Source organism: Zingiber officinale, chromosome 1A (genome assembly GCF_018446385.1).
Source record: "Zingiber officinale cultivar Zhangliang chromosome 1A, Zo_v1.1, whole genome shotgun sequence".
NCBI classification, from domain to species: domain Eukaryota; kingdom Viridiplantae; phylum Streptophyta; class Magnoliopsida; order Zingiberales; family Zingiberaceae; genus Zingiber; species Zingiber officinale.
Genome location: NC_055987.1, coordinates 53,177,350 through 53,194,599, shown reverse-complemented (window position 1 = coordinate 53,194,599; position 17,250 = coordinate 53,177,350). Strand labels below are relative to the sequence as shown.

General features: G+C 40.4%; 1 long non-coding RNA gene across 1 annotated transcript; it reads left to right on the top strand.

Moving 5' to 3' along the window:
* Positions 1 to 14,989: 14,989 nt before the first annotated feature.
* Positions 14,990 to 16,163, top strand: LOC122003732. Its single transcript, XR_006118065.1, has 3 exons — positions 14,990 to 15,495; positions 15,599 to 15,703; positions 16,103 to 16,163. It is a non-coding gene; the product is annotated as an uncharacterized LOC122003732 (long non-coding RNA).
* Positions 16,164 to 17,250: the final 1,087 nt, after the last annotated feature.

The window sequence follows — 17,250 nt, the reverse complement described above, 5'->3', positions numbered from 1 at the left end:
TTTACCTTATGCTGATGTTAGAAGGCATACTTGAACAAACAGCCAATTCACTTCTTGGAACAGATCAATAGGAATCTTTGTCACACAGATGCAAAACATGCTTAGAACCTGTAGACTTTTAACACTATTTAGTGCAAACTAAATGGCTGAAGAAAAGGCATGTAAATGTAACAAAATTCAGCAAATTTGCAAGTGTATTTAAAGGAAAGGACTGTCATGTATCTACAAATGAAAATTTGGAAGAACTTCCAGAGTCTAATATAGAGCAGAATAAGACTAAGGCACCTAGCTATTATAATAGTGGATCTCCCCAACATGAGAATATCCAGAGCCTCTTGAACAACCTTTTCGGCCTCAAAATCAAGTCCACTTGTGACCTCATGCATGCAGTAGAAGAATAGAAGGATTTGAAAGCACAACACGAGCTATTGAAATTTTTATTTTCTGTTCTTCAGTCAATGTTAAACCAGTCCTACCAACCTATATTGCATCATGTTCAATAAGTGTAATGCAAAATAGAATATCAAATGAGACTCAACATAAAATTAAACATGATCAAAAGACAAGCTCATAATTAAACATGTGCAAGATCAACCTGAGTTTCGTATCCCATTTCAAGAGAAGTTAAGAAATCATGTGCATGAATTGTTTTAGCAGCTTCTTCAATCTGATCAGATGTAGCAGATCTTCCATAAGCTATATTATCCTTGATGCTCAAACTTAACAAAGTTGGTTTCTGGGTAACAAGTCCAATTTGGCTTCTCAACCATTCCAACTTCAGATGTTTGGTATCTCCCCATCCAATAGAACTTCACCTGCATCAAGAAATCAAAACAAAACTGTCAAGCATCAATGAAACGTACATTATTGTATGATAGGAAAACATAGTCAAAGAAGACAAACCTAAGGTAAGATCATAGAAACTCTCCATAAGAGGAATTATACTACTTTTTCTAGAATCATTCCTATCAACAAGGGCCATAATTTTTCTAGCAGGTACATTTTGGTAAAAGCCACTCAGTATGAGAATTTATGGACGTGAAAGATAGCTAAAGTAAACTTTTCTAAACTCAATATTTCCTTGCATTGTAGCTAAGGTACTTCCATCCTGATTAAGAGAAGAATTTGAACAGCTTATCATCTCAAAAAGTTTGTAAGTAGCAATTCTCCCTTGCTCAAATGAATAGAAATTGATAGTCGCTTGATTAAGTCCACTGAAAATGACAGACTTAATGAGAACAAAAGATATCCTAGAGAGAAAATGAAAAGATATACGAGAGATGAATGTATATTTCATAACAAAGCTTACTTACATGCTACTCAAAATTACAGCAAACAAAGCTGTAATAATTTCTCCACCATTAGCCTTTCCATTCGAAATCAGGAACCTCCCAACCCAAAGTTGTAAAGCACAAGAACATATAGAAATACCATATGTGAAGTCAAGACCAAGGCCTTGCACTAGACTAATCGGTATTCCATACCTTAGTGTAGCTTGAAGTGAGGTTGCATAAGAATACTTAGCAAGAGTATCATTTGTAAAGGCATACAATGTTCTAATGTATGAAAGTGCCTGCAAAATCAAAAAGTGTGTAAAAAGAACCAAATTGTACGGTTGAACTACAAAATAGAGATCATTGTTCACCATTGAAATTATATTATTATAAATAGGATAAAGCACTGTCAGATTGATAATTTTGAAGATAAATCAACAAGCTTTTTCAAATCAGTTTAGGTTTTAGTTTAAATAGCATAAAAAAGAATGAGTATGAATGTGCCCTTCATCTATAAACTAGGAACACTTCACAAGAGAGTTGGAAAGAGGTATCCACTGAGCAAAAAATAGATGAACAACATCAAAGTGTAGCTCATCTATAATGCACATATTTATGGATAATCAAATGCAACATTAGAAAGGCCTAAGATTCCATGAAACATGGAATGATCTCAAAGAAAAACTCTCTAAAATAAAAAAAAAAATCATATTGCATGACTATGACTCGAAAAGCTTCCACAAGGTACAAAATGATGCTAGGAAATAATACTTCTCTTTTGTGATGTTCAAAAAATTAAACGAACAAATAATATGAACGAGGGCAACTTCTAGAAATGAAACTGCTAACGAAGCATAAAGAAAGGATATACATGTTCAAGATATAACCTATAATTCATATCAACATGACCTTGCAAGTTTGGTGACTTGTGCCGTTAAGAACTCTCACCCCTTGCAAAGTAGGAATGATAGTCATGGCCCAAGTAGCTTGGCCACACTGGATTAGATTAGTTGACACCTCAAATTACAGTATATAGTAACAGATAAAAATATTCCATCTAATTCAGCAAACAAATTCATTTCATTATCTAACATTATTACTATTATCCTAATCAGATGCTTAATATAATAACCCCAATGAATAATTGATCTTACTTAAACACCTCTTCAAACACGGTCTTTATGCAGGAGAAGCAAAGGGAACTTCAATTTGTGGTGAAAAGAAAAACTTAAAAATACTAAAAAAAAAAAAGAAGAGTCCATCGAAACCTTATTGCTGTTGAAGGTTTCACAATGAGAGTATATGCAAGAAAAGGGACTCACAGCGGAATTCTCCATTCTGACTGGTCTGTGCCTGTTCTCACTTCGGCTAAGATGATAGGGGTGCTTATTCTTGACTCTGGTGGAGCCACGAACTAGCTAGGGCTTCAGAAATCTCAGTCCCCCTTAACTTGCTCACCTCAGACTCCACGAAGCACTTAAACTTACCTGCCACTTGACAGTTTGGGCACATTCCCCACCACCATGCTTGTACATCTCCGTAGTTTTCACAGACCCAAGTAGACTTCGTCTTCCTCGACGGCCTCTTTACACCAGCATAGGTTAGGGAATTCTGCTTATTTTCGTCAATCTGCCGACTCCTGAGCTCCTGGATACTACTACTACTACTTACCTTTGCGGCAACCATTGTATTGATGCTCACCTCCGCCTCTCCTCCATTATCATCTCTCTCATCTACAACTGGCATTGTCTCGATCTTTCCCTCTAGGGGATCAAAGTATGTCGAACACTTATGCACCTCCTCACCCTCACTGGATGCAAGTGAATCCCTAGATTCTTCCTCCCATCGCCGATCGCTGGAATGAAAGCTACTATTTCGGAAGTGAACCGACGGGGTCAAGAGGGACTAACTACGAGCAACAATGGAGGAGATGAGGGATCGAGCTTCGGTTGCGATAGGTCAAAGGGAGGATCCCATGGCTTGGAGTGTGCTTAGGAAGGTTGTCGCAATGGCAGAGGAGGAAGTCGACTAGGGTTTTGAGGCACTTGCAAATCTCGCACAAGTGCTCCATTTGGTGTCATGGCGTGAAGAGAATGTCGAGGAGAGGAAAGAAAAATGGCTTAGGGTTCGGGAATGCTAAGGGGAAAACACAGCGCGAAAAGATTTTTGCAGAGAGGGAAAGCAAAACTGCGAGGGGAAATGACGAAACGAATAAAGCCAAAGGCAACAGTTTTATTAAAACTGTTATCGTAGCCCCTAAAAAAAGCGCTTAAAGACAACGGTTTTAGAAAACCGTTGTAAAAAGTGTTGTTGATTCAAAAATAAATCACTCAATGACAACAGTTTTCCCAAAACCGTTGTCTTTTATATTTAATGGGGAGTTCAAAGACAACGGTTTTGGCAAAAACCTTTGTCTTTGAGCAAATATGCAACACTTTCTCTTAAAACCGTTGTCGTAGGGGTGTTGTCTTTTAACATTTTTGTTGTAGTGGGTGAGTTTCATTTTGTTTTGGTAACCTCCTTCTTCTTCCTCTCTACCTTTCTTCTCTCCCTCTCCTCCACCATTGCTGATCTTCTAAGGTTGCTAGAACATCTTTAGAGGTTCTCTCCATCGATTTGTTCATGTGGATACATAGAGAGGGTTGTACACTTGACAACCTTGAGATCCGGCGAACCTTAGACGAGCGGGATTTGCGAAGGGCTTCGCATCAAGGGTAATCTCTTTTTCTTTGTAGATCTAGTGTAGATCTAGGTTAGAGAAACTCGTACAAGTAGAAATTTTTTTTATAACTTCGCACATATCAGGTGGCATGGGATTCGGGGTTTCCACAACGCAAAAAGTGATTTTTGCGGCCCGAAAAACCCAATAGTGGTTTTAGAGCCATGTGCGAAGCATGTACGAGTTTCTTTTCTATTTTTATGAAAAATATCAGTTCTGTAACTTTCTATAAATTTATGATTTTTATGTATTTTATGGGTATTTTTCTCGTAGATGCGTAGCAACAAGTGTTTGACCACTCGTAGGCTTCGACTACCAAGAAATACCTTCCGAATCGGCAAGGTCTCACCCAAAATGATTTGGGACAGAGGGTTAAGGCACTGTAGGATCACTTAGGAACACTCGCGATGGTTATATCGCAAGTAGGGGTGCTTCCCCTAACCCCGCAAGGGGCTTTGTTCTGCGATCGCGCCAGAAAATCACTAATCGGGACCGCCGGGAAGTTGCGACTCATAAAATCATAAAAATATTACAAAAAATACAGAAATTTATGGAAATCACATAATTTAGAATTATGTATCATTTTGTGATTGTCATGGCCCAAGAACCCATTTTGATTGGAAATATGTGTTGTAATTCATAATATGGCATGCACGCCATTTTGTGTGTTTGTACGTGTTGTACTTGATTCGCGACCTGCGCGTCGTGCCCTTCTATTTATATTCCTATTGTAAAATAGTTTTAGACTCGAATGTAACTCGAGTTTCACCTTTTTGTAATGTACAAAATGAGGCGGTGGAAAGTCCACTCGAGGAGGAGTTACGTGGAGGGTGCGAGCAACACATGGCGGTCAAAGGGAGGAGCTTGGAGAAGCTATTGACCCTATGTTGACCAACCGATCTTCTCATTAGCTTGAGAAGATCCTAGTAGGGCCATGACTAATAACAAAATTTAATTAATTGCTTGTGTGTGTGTGTGTGATGCATGCTAGATTAGTAATTAATTAGTGCCTTAATGATTAGATTCGATCTAAATCGCGTACTTGATACACATCGTCGATTAGATTAGATCTTAATCACGTCAACTCGAAATGCCTATCATTCCATGATACCCATCACTACCTCGATCACATGCTGTTGTTGGATCTGCCAAAGTAGAGCAACGCATATTATCTTGGTAGGGTGCGGAGGGACAATCTTGGTCCCGCCTATCAATGCATGGGTGAGTACAACTCAATTAGATTGAGTAACTAGTTAACTCAATTGGATCGAGTTTAACTATAGGCATTTTCCAATGGTTGGTAGATTGGTCAAAATCACATTTATATTAACTGTTGGGCGATTTAGCCAAATCCAACTCAAGTTTTAATATACATGCAGATCTTGATCCTATAAACAAGAGTTGTATAGAGATGTAATTGGTAATTAGTTATCTACCGATCATACTAAGTCTTCGGTGATTTAGCCAAAGCTAACTCAAGGCATAGTATGATGTGGATCTTGTCCCGCACGAATTATAGCTAGTTAGAATCTAGTAAGTGTGGTTTGACCACGTCCATGACTTGATTCTACAAAGATCTATAATTCAATGGGACCATCATTTAATTAAAGGCCTAATTAAATGATTAATAGAATATAATATTTATTTTATGTATTTTTCTGTTGTAGATTGTCATGTCGTCAAACAGGAACTCCTTCTCCTTGTGTTCTGTCCTTGATAAGGACAAGCTTAATGAAGCTAACTTCCTGGGCTGGTACAAGAACCTGAGAATCGTTCTCACACAGGAACGAAAATTGTACGTCCTGGAGTAGCCCATTCCCGAGGCACCTCCTGCCACTGCCACACGAGTTGACCGAGATGCTTACAAGAAGCATCAAGATGACGCATTAGATGTGTCATGTCTAATGCTCACGACCATGAACTCTGAGCTTCAGAAGCAACATGAGTTGATGGGTACTTATGATATGGTTGAACGTCTTCGTCAACTATATCAAGGACAAGCGAGGCACGAGAGATTCGAGATCTCTAAGGCACTGTTTCAGTGCAAGATGCAAGATGGGACTCCCGTAGGCCCATATGTACTCAAGATGATTGGATATATAGAAAACCTACAGAGGTTGAGATTCCCACTTAGCCAAGAGCTGGCCACTGACCTGATCTTACAATCCTTGCCAGATAGCTATAGTCAATTTGTTCTAAATTACAACATAAACAAAATTTACAGGCCACTGCCCGAGCTTCTTAGCATGCTAAGAACTGCTGAGCTCAACCTTAAGAAGGTTAAGCCCAACTCTATTCTGATGGTTCAGAAACACAAGGGCAAGGGTAAGCCCAAAGGTAAGGGAAATTTCCAAGCCAAGGGTAAAGGCAAGGTACTAAAACCCAAAGGAGGGGTTGCCAAGGATGCTACCTACTTCCACTGCGGTCAGACCAGGCACTGGAAGAGGAACTGCAAAGTGTACCTGGAAGATCTTAAGAAGAAGAGAAGTGAGACTTCCACTTCAGGTATATATGTTATAGAAGTCAATCTATCTATTTCTTCATCATGGGTATTAAATACTGGATGTGCTTCTCACATTTGTACAAATGTGCAGGCGCTGAGAAATAGCAGAGTATTGACGAAAGGCGAGGTGGACCTACGCGTAGGTAATGGAGCACGGGTTGCTGTTATTGTTGTAGAAACTTATTCTCTATCTCTGCCCTCTGGGCTTGTACTAGAATTGGATGATTGTTGTTATGTGTCTGCTCTGACTAAGAACATTATATCTGCTTCTTGTTTAGACAACAAAGGTTTTTCATTTATAATAAAGAACAAATGTTGTTCAGTTTATTTAAATGATATTTTCTATTGTAGTGCACCTCTGATGAACGGACTCTACATTCTAGACTTAGAGAACCCCATCTATAACATAAATACCAAAGAGGTTCAAATCAAATGAAATGAACCAAACCTATCTCTGACACTATCGCTTAGGTCATATAAATGACAAATGCTTATCCCAGCTCCATAAAGATGGTTTGCTGGACTCATTTGATTTTGAATCATATGAGACATGCGAGTCATGCCTACTTGGCAAGATGACCAAGACTCCCTTTAGTGGACACAGTGATAGAGCAACTGACTTGTTAGGACTTATACATAGTGATGTATGTGGCCCTTTCAATGTTGCTGCTAGAGGTGGTTATAGGTACTTCATTACATTTACTAATGACTTCAGTAGATATGGTTATATGTATTTGATGACACATAAGTTAGAATCCTTTGAAAAGTTCAAAGAATTGAAGAATGAAGTACAAAACTATCTTGGCAAGAGTATTATGATACTTCGATCAGATCGAGGAGGAGAATACCTTAGCCATGAGTTTCGTGACTATCTAGCTGAGTGTGGGATTCTATCCCAGCTCACTCCTCCTGGAACGCCACAGTGGAATGGTGTATCCGAAAGGAGGAATCATACCCTATTAGATATGGTAAGGTCTATGATGAGTCACACAGATCTTCTTATATCTCTTTGGGGCTATGCTCTGGACACAACAGCCTTCATATACAACTGTGTTCCATCCAAGGCTGTGATAAAAACACTATATAGGATATGAACTGTGAGAGATGCCAGGTTTCTTTTTATGAGGATTTGGGGTTGTGAGGCTTGCATTCGATGTCAAGTCTCAGACAAACTGGGACCCAAATTTGATAAGTGCTATTTTATTGGATATCCCAAGGAAATGAAGGGATATTACTTCTACATTCCCAGTTAGTACAGAGTAGTTGTGGCTAAGACTGGGATATTTCTAGAAAGAGACTTTGTTTCTAGAAAAACTAGTTGGAGTACATTCAATCTTGAAGAAGTTCAAGATGTGGACCATAGCACTGAAGCCTTGATGGAAGTTGAACTGGAACCACAAAGTGTTGTGCATGATGTAGTTCCAAAAGGAGTTGAGGAACCACAACCAGTTCAAGTAGACCTACCTCTTCGTAGGTCTGATACGGTACGTCGTCAGCCTGAGAGATACTCATTTCTCTTGTCTGACCATGATGTTGTTGTGCTCATTGAGGATGAGCCTCCCTCCTATCAGGAAGCTGTGAAGAGACCAGATTATGAGAAATGGCTAGAGGCCATGAGATCCGAGATGGAATCCATGTACACCAACCAAGTATGGACTTTGGTGGATCCACCTGAAGGGGTTAAACTCATTGGGTGTAAGTGGGTCTTTAAGAGAAAGACTGACATGAATGGACTTATTTATAAGGGTCGTTTGGTAGCTAAAGGTTTCAAGCAAATTCATGGTATTGACTATGATGAAACCTTTTCTCCAGTAGCGATGTTTAAGTCCATTCGGATCATGCTTACTATTGCAGCATACCACGATTATGAGATCTGGCAGATGGATGTCAAAACCGTGTTTCTGAATGGAAACCTACTCGAGGATGTGTACATGACACAACCTGAGGGTTTTGTAGATCCACAGCATACTGCAGAGTATGCAAGTTGCAAAGGTCCATTTATGGACTAAAGCAAGCTTCTCGGAGCTGGAATTTTTTATTCGATGATGCAATCAAACAGTTTGGTTTCATCAAGAATGAAGATGAATGTTGTGTCTACAAGAATGTTGTAGGGAACACAGTTGTCTTCCTAGTATTGTATGTGGATAACATACTACTCATTGGGAATGACATCCCTTTGCTGCAGTCTGTAAAGACTTGGCTAGGGAATTGTTTCTCAATGAAGGACTTAGGTGAAGCAGCCCACATTCTAGGCATAAAGATCTATAGAGATAAATCTAAGAGATTGCTTGGCCTAAGTCAGAGTACATACATTGACAAGGTATTACTACGGTTTGCCATGCAGAACTCCAAGAAGGGATTTCTACCAATGTCACATAGTGTGATTCTTTCGAAGACTCAAGGTCCCTCTTCTAGAGAGGAGAGAGACCGCATGGATCAGATCCCTTATGCTTCTGCCGTAGGATCTATCATGTACGCCATGCTATGTACTCATCCTGATATCTCGTATGCTTTGAGAATGACGAGCAGATAAGTCAGATCTAGGTGAAAGTCACTGGATAGCGGTCAAGAATATTCTTAAGTACTTAAGAAGGACCAAAGAATATTTCTTGATATATGGAGGTGATGATGAGCTAACTGTAAAGGGTTGCAATGATGCCAGCTTTCAAACTGACCAGGATGATTATCGATCACAGTCAGGGTTCATGTTTTGCATAAATGGTGGTGCTGTGAGCTGGAAGAGTTTGAAGCAGGACACAGTTGCTAATTCAACAACAGAAGCCGAGTATATTGCTGCATCAAAAGCAGCAAAGGAGGCAGTTTGGATCCGCAAGTTCATTACTAAGCTTGGGGTGGTTCCTAGCATAGCTGATCCGATTGAGCTCTATTGTGACAACAATGGAGCAATTACACAGGCTAAGGAACCTCGCTCACACCAGCGGACCAAACACATACTACGGCGCTACCATCTCATTCGATAGATTATCGATAGAGGAGATATGAAGATTTGCAGAGTACCCACAGAGGCTAACATCGCAGATCCCTTGACCAAGGCTTTGGCACAGAGAAAGCATGATGGTCACACTAGGTCATTAGGCCTTAGAGCCTACACTGATTGGCACTTGTGCTAGTGGGAGATTGTTAGTTAGAGCCCTAGAGCTATGAACTCATTGTATCATATTTCTTATGTATATAAAGGCATTTATTTATGGTTATTATACTTACTTGTATTGCTGTCAAATAACTAAGTATAATAGCGTCATTGAGTAGAAGGTTCTTACCTATATCAATCGATTAGTTGAATCGATAGTGAGATGATATAGGAAACACTACTCTTAATCATTCCTAGTCAAGTATTAACATTCAGGGACAATGTTAATGCGATGAGACTAGCATGTAGGTCAACTCGATGACTTGATCTCACAAGTTATGGATATACAGATATCAAGTTGACACAAGGGTATGTATTGGAGAATCTATACTGAATAACCCGCCATGAGAAAGTATCATGGATCGTTATATGAGTGTCATATACTTTCTCATGTGGCTATTAGTATGACTATTAGTCTTTGGACCTGAAGTCACCATGGTTCCCTAGATAAGGAGTTGCAAACTTTGGCTTCGTCAAACGTCACCCGTAACTGAGTGGACTATAAAGGCGATTACTGGGTATGTAACAAATTATGGGGAGGGATGTGAGTGATGTAGATGGGTTCTATCCCTCCTATATAACGGGAGTGACATCATTATTCTCGATAGAGTGAGACCACTAAGTGCATGGCTATGCCCAAGTGAGTCAATATGAGATATTGAGCTCATTTGATTTGAGTGAGTCTACTTGTAGTTCAAGATTTAGATTGATTAGAGGATGACACGGTCTATGCCTCACATTGATCAATCTAGATGTCTAGGATAGAAGGACATTATCACATATTGTGAAGAGTCACAATTAGTAGTCACAAGGTGATGTTGGATCTCAACATTCTTGTAACTTGGGTAGTAATGATGTGTTGCTAGATACCGCTCATTACTTATGCTTCTAAATGGGTTTAGGAGCATTGTCAACGTTACAAGAACCTATAGGGTCACACACAAAGGAAAATTAGATGGAGATTAGGTTCATTTGATTAACTAAGGGGATTAGGTTCATGTGATGAACCAAATTGGATTAAGAGTAATCCAAAGTAAACTAATTGAGTTGGACTCAATTTGGTTCATGTGTTAAATGAGTCTAATTTGGATTTATACTCATTGAGCAAATTTAATTCCATGAATAGTGATTCATTAAATTAAAATTGACCTGAACCAATGGTTAGATTTGATCAACCATGGGAGAGAAGTGGTCAAGTTTGTCTTGACTTGAGAGGAAGATGAAAGGTGAAGTTTGACTTTACCATTGCCACCTCATTTGTGAGTTGACATTAAGTGGACTAATGATGATGTACCACATCATCAAAGCTAGCACATTTGTGTGCCACCTCATGTGGGAGATCAAGAGTTGTGACTCTTGATATCCCATAGAGGTTTAAAAGGCTTCTTGAAGTGGCCAACCACATTAACTCAAGGGTGAGTTTCATTTTGTTTTGGTAACCTCCTTCTTCTTCCTCTCTACCTTTATTCTCTCCCTCTCCTCCACCATTGCTGATCCTCTATGGTTTCTAGCACATCTTTAGAGGTTCTCTCCATCGATTTGTTCGTGTGGATACACATAGAGGGTTGTACACTTGACAACCTTGAGATCCGGCGAACCTTGGATGAGCGGGATTTGCGAAGGGCTTCGCATCAAGGGTAATATCTTTTTCTTTGTAGATCTAGGTTAGAGAAACTCGTACACGTAGACATTTTTTTTTATAACTTCGCACGGATCCGGTGGCATGGGATTCGGGGTTTCCGCAACGCTAAAAATGGTTTTTACGGCCCAAAAAACCCAACAATTTTAATTATAAAGATAACTTTCTTTTTTGGAAATCATCCTCATGTTTAATAGATAAATTTTAATTTATAAAATTTCTTTTAAACCACCCTTGAAGGAAAAAATTATTCAAGAAATTTTTATTTTAAAACTTCCGAAAACAAATTAGGAAGTTTTAATTTTATGTTAATACTTTCCTTGCTTAGGAGCTATGAGGTGGCCGGCCACTTGATTTAAGAAAAGGAAATTGGTTTTAATTAATTAAAATTTTCGTTTCATGGCAAAGTAATAAGGAAGTTTTTATATAAATTTTCCTTATTTGCCAAGACCAAGGATTATAAAAGAGGGGGTAGGGGTGTCTTCATGGCTAACAACTCTATTCTATTTTCCTCCCTCTCTTCCTTGGTGGTGGTCGGCCCTAGAGCTTCTTCTTCTCCTCTTCTCTTCTCCTTTAGTGGCCAGTTTCATCCTTCTCTTGGAGCTCTTGTTGGTGGTCGGTTCTAGCTAGGAGAAGAAGGAGAGAAAGGAGGCTTTGTTTTTTGCATCCCTTGGAGCTTGGTGGTGGTGGCCGAACCTCTACATCCTTGGAAGAGTCTTGGTGGCCGAAACTTGGTGAGGAAGAAGAAGGGCTTGGGTGGTTCTCATCTCAGTAGATTGTTGCCCACACAACGTCCGAGATAAGAAGAGGATTACGGTAGAAGATCAAGAGGTTGTTGCATACAAAGAAAGTATAACTAGTAATTGTTTTCCGCATCATACTAGTTTTTCTTTGTATGAATTCCAAACACAAGAGGCATATGATTCTAGATTTCGGATTAGATATTCGAAGTTGTGTTTCTTTTATTTTTGTTTTTCTAATTTGTGATTTGATTATTCTTTTTGGTTAAACCTAGAGTTATATAAGAAAATTAAATATTAGATTTCCTTAAAAGACTTTGTCTAGGCGGTGATCGATGATCTCATACTCAAAAAGGACTAGTGTCTCGCCATGTAGTCCTCGAAGTAAATTTTGGAAATTAATATTTAATTGAATTTATAACATAGGTCGATTTGGATTAATAATGTTAAGCATCGTTTGCGATCAAATCTAAACAATTAAGAACAGATAAGTTAAATTTGGAATCAATAATGTTAAGTTTCGTTTGCGATTCCGAATTTAATTTCTAAAGAACACAATAGGTTATTAGGATAGGTTCGACACTTGTACAAAATTTTTGTACAATGGAATCGATATGATCTTCCTAGGACTAACCAACAGGTCGTGTGGAAGCACACGGGCGTGCCCTTCCTCCTCTCGGCCATAGGTGACACGACCGTGTGAAATCACACGATCATGCCCTTCCTCCTCTTGGCCAAAGGTGACATGGTCGTGTGGAATCACACGCTCATGCCCTTCCCCTTCTTGGCCAAAGGTGACACGGTCGTGTGATTCCACACGGTCGTGCCCTTCTTCCTCTCGGCCGAGGTGACATGGCCGTGTGAGATCACATGGCCGGGCACCTCCTCTTCTCGGCCAATGCTACACGGTCGTGTGATCACACGATTGTGCCTCTCCTTCTCTCGGCCGAAGTGACATGGTAATGTGGGTTCACACGGCCATACCCCTTCCATCCTCTAGCAAGGGTCACGGTCGTGCGACCCTCACACGGCCGTGCCCTATGCCAGTTTGGAGTACAATACCTATTAGGGCCACATGGCCCAAACCCACTAGAAGCTTCAGACTCCCTTCGGCCCTACGTGGTTGCAATTCATGTCCTACCAGTCGTAACAAGTTAGAATAGATCTATAGACTAAGCAGCATGTAACAGGTAAGAATGTCGAAAAATTAGATGTACGAGGAAAGAGTAGCGTTTGTCCTGTAGCTTAAGGGTATGAGTAAGGGCGGGCGTTACAGCTTAGTATCAGAGTAGGTTCCATCCTTCCGTCACATACCTCAAGCATTGACCCTGTGGCTTCCAAGTAAGAAATTACCATTTTCTTGACTTTTATGCATCTAGTTCTGTTATGATTATTAAGAATGCTTGTTAAGATTTAGCACGTTTATACATGAAAATGCTGTCAAGTGCTAATGATAGAAAGTAAAAATGAGAGCATGCTTATACATGGAAGTACTAATAATAGTAAATAAGAATGATGATAAGATGACGAAATATCTCACTGGTTGGTCTATGGATATGTATAATGGCTAGAGGATGACCAGCTTGACAGCCAAGAGTTAATGAACATCAACCAGTGGGACATTCGAACCCCAACCCAACCTTTTAGAAGTAGTAGCTCAACTGCAGAGACAATTTGCGGAGCAGCAGCAGGTCATTGGCACCCTGACTTCTAATCTGCAAGCTCCTCCTGTAGTCCCATTGGAAGCCAATATGGTGACACCTACTACCGTTGAAGTCCCATCAGTTACACCTATAGCACCAGCAAAGGTAGTGAGGCCAGAAGCATACCTCATCCAGTGGCAGAAACTGAAACCAGAGAACTTCTCTAGCACCAATGAACTATGGGATGCTCAAGCATGGTTCAAAACCATGGAAAGCATACTAGAGCTACTGGACTAGCCGGAGGTAGAAAAGATTAAGTGTGCTTCCTTCTGCTTTCACTGGTGATGCAAGAATATGGTGGGAACGGGTCAAGGCAAAACGAAAAGTGGATCAAATGACCTGTTTTAACTTCGAGACTGAGTTCTTCGAAGAGTTCTTCCATATGCGAGTCACGAATAAACATTATGACGAGTTCATAGAATTTTGACAAGGAAATTTATTGGTGGATGAAGCCGTGAAAAATTTAATATACTAGCTCACCTATACCCCGAGATGGTCAGCACGGAACGAGAAAGGGTGAGGCTAATGCTCAAGATGTTGAGGCTAGAGATAGCTCTAAATGTAGCTGGCGGAATAGAGCGTAGACTGCAGAAGAGCTGATTAGTAGTGCCTTGATCATGGAGCATTACCTGACAGCATCAAGCAGCAGATGCCAGTACTGATTGAGAACAAAGGTCAAGGGAGTTCTGGCACTCAGAAAACTCAGGGCCAGGGTTTAACCTGGAAGGGGATCTCTAAGAGAAAGCAGGGGAGTAATAAGAAGGGAGGATCTGTAAGAAAATAGCCTAAGTATGCCATGCGTTCCACGTGTAGAAAGATGCATCCTAGAATCTGTCGCAAGGGCACTAGTGGTTGTTATACGTGTGGTCAAGAGGGGCATATAGCCAAGTATTGCTCGACCAAGAGCAACCTACCTGTAAAATACAGCACCCAAATAATATTTAAATAATAAGGTTATTGGACAAATAATCTTATTGGATTTTTCAGAAATTTTTAGGAATTTTCTGGGATTTAATCGGAGGCCGTATAATGTATTTAAGGGGATCAATTATTGGACAGCGAGAAAGCCTCTTTGGAATGCCTAAATATGGGAGTTGATTGAGAAATAGATTTAGGTTTTGATTAATTAAACCTAAGTTATATATGTTTATATAAAAACATAATTTTCTTCCCCTCCCTCTCACGCCTACCACCCATTTCCCTTTCCTTCTTCCTCACCCAATCCAGCGCCGACAGTCTTCATCTCCTCTCGATCCGCCATCGCCGGCGACCATCGAGCTCGACGCCAAGCTGTGAGGACGAATACCATAGCTAGCCGTCGACGATCGCTGCCACCGTCTATTTACGCGACCAATTGGCGACACTGGCGACTGTCGCAAGAGCTGCAGAGCTCCCTCCATGGCCGATCACTTCAGCTGACCACCCATCTGAGGTCGGCAATCTTTGTGCACTAGCCTCCCGATTCCTTCTTTCCCTAATCTCAATTTTCCTTCTTCTCCTTCTCATCGCCGTCGCTGGGAGGAGGAGAAATCGAAGAGGGGATTAGGGCAATCCACTCTTATCTCTTGCGGTTTCGAGCAAAGCGGCAGTGTTCCGTCAGGGAGGTCCAATGTCTTCTACTCTTCATGGAATTTCTGTTCCTTTTCCTTGCCGGCATAGAACGATCGTCGAAGATTTGATCTCACTATCACCTCAAAGCTTATCGCCAGTGTATCTCTACATTTCTTCATCTCCGGCCCAGATTCACCGCTGTCCTGTGCCAGGAGGTAACAAATAGAGGAGTTTGAAATTTTGGTATTATGCTTTGATTTGTAATTGAAGTGGAATGAGGATTGTGTTTTAATTTGGAATGTTTGTAATTGTGGCTAGCCGTTAAGCCCCAGTTGTGCTGTTCGTGAGGCATCCACAGCTCCAGCTACTTTCCAACGGCAAGCTTCCCCGGTCATGGGTCAACGGCTGCGCGATTGGATTTGGGTGAGTATTGTAGTGATTTATGCATAGGGTTAAACCCAATTTAGTGGTGGAAATAGTTAGGATTGTTTAATCTATTGGATTATGGACTTGATTAGTTGATAAGAGTATTTTAAACTTGGCATTGATTAATCTAAAAGATGTTGGTGTTACTTGAGGATTAATTGATACATGATTGATTATGTTAGTTGAATTGATAGTTTATATTTTGATGGATAATTGGAGCATGTTAACAAGAAGGGTTAACTAATTGAATTAAATTAAATCATAAGGGAATTAGTTGTGAATGTGGTGTTGGATTAGTAAATGGAATTTAAGTGTTGATTCATAATCGGATTGGGATTAGGATTAACTATTTGGCTTGTGATAAAACTTAGCAGTACGATGTATTTTGTGTTGTAGGATACTAGGCGGAGACACATCTCGACGAGACATTACCTATCACGATCTACGTAAAAAGGCGGGTACTTCTTGCTTTATCTCTTTAGCACATTGATCTTAGTGCATGAGCTATATGTTTAGTTGGCTACTATGTTTATCTTGACTCCACTCTTATTTTTCCTATGCTTGATACTTCCACTCAATCTTTGAGCTACTCATGTCGGTTTCTATATAGTCCCTTGTTGCTATCGATGATATTTTAGCAGATACTATAGTACTAGGTATTGGATACCAGATACCAGACATTAGATAGTAGGTATTGGATATATGGACACCTGATACCATGTTTACCTGTTTGATTTCTGTTTATTTACACACCTTGCTGAGCATGCTGGCTTCATGTAGCATACCTGTTTCTGTTTATATATATATGATGACTGCTGCATTTTCGCATCATGTCATTGCATGCATAGCCGACGACTTTGGCTCCCTTGTTGTTGAGACGGTCGTTGGCCTGGGCCGCACGCTCGGCCGCTCGGCTGGAGCGTGCCGCTTGTCCTGTCGTGTCACACTCGGCCACTCATGGGTAGTGGCGGCTGGAGTTGCGGCAGCAGGGACCCCGTCGCAGACGTAGCTATTCAGCTACTATGCACCTGTCCATCCGGTCACTCGAGAGTAATGGCGGCCTTTGGGTGGTACAGTTTGTCATCGATCCGGCCTCTCGACCATACAGGGGTCGTGGTTCAGAGAGGTGGGCGGGGTGACCATCCGTACATACGCTGTTGTTATTATATCTGCTGGTTGTTTACTTATGCTGTTGTTGCTTATCTATGCTGCTGTTGCTAGATTATACTGCTGTTGTTTATTTATGCTGTTATGTTTACATAGGTTGAGATTTATACCTGTGATATGTGTTTAGACACTGGCCTACTTACTGTTGACATGTATATACGTCACATGATACCATGTAGTTATGAGCAGTACTGTAGCAGGACTTTGCTACACTTTACCTTCTACCACTAGCCTAGGATATGGTTTCAGGTATGGACACTTATTATGATATCACTGTAGTATCTGCTATTTCCATTTGGGACTGTATACCTTTGCATCTCTAGTTTGTTTTACTATACTCATGCACTATCAGTCTATTACCCGCTGAGTCTTTATAC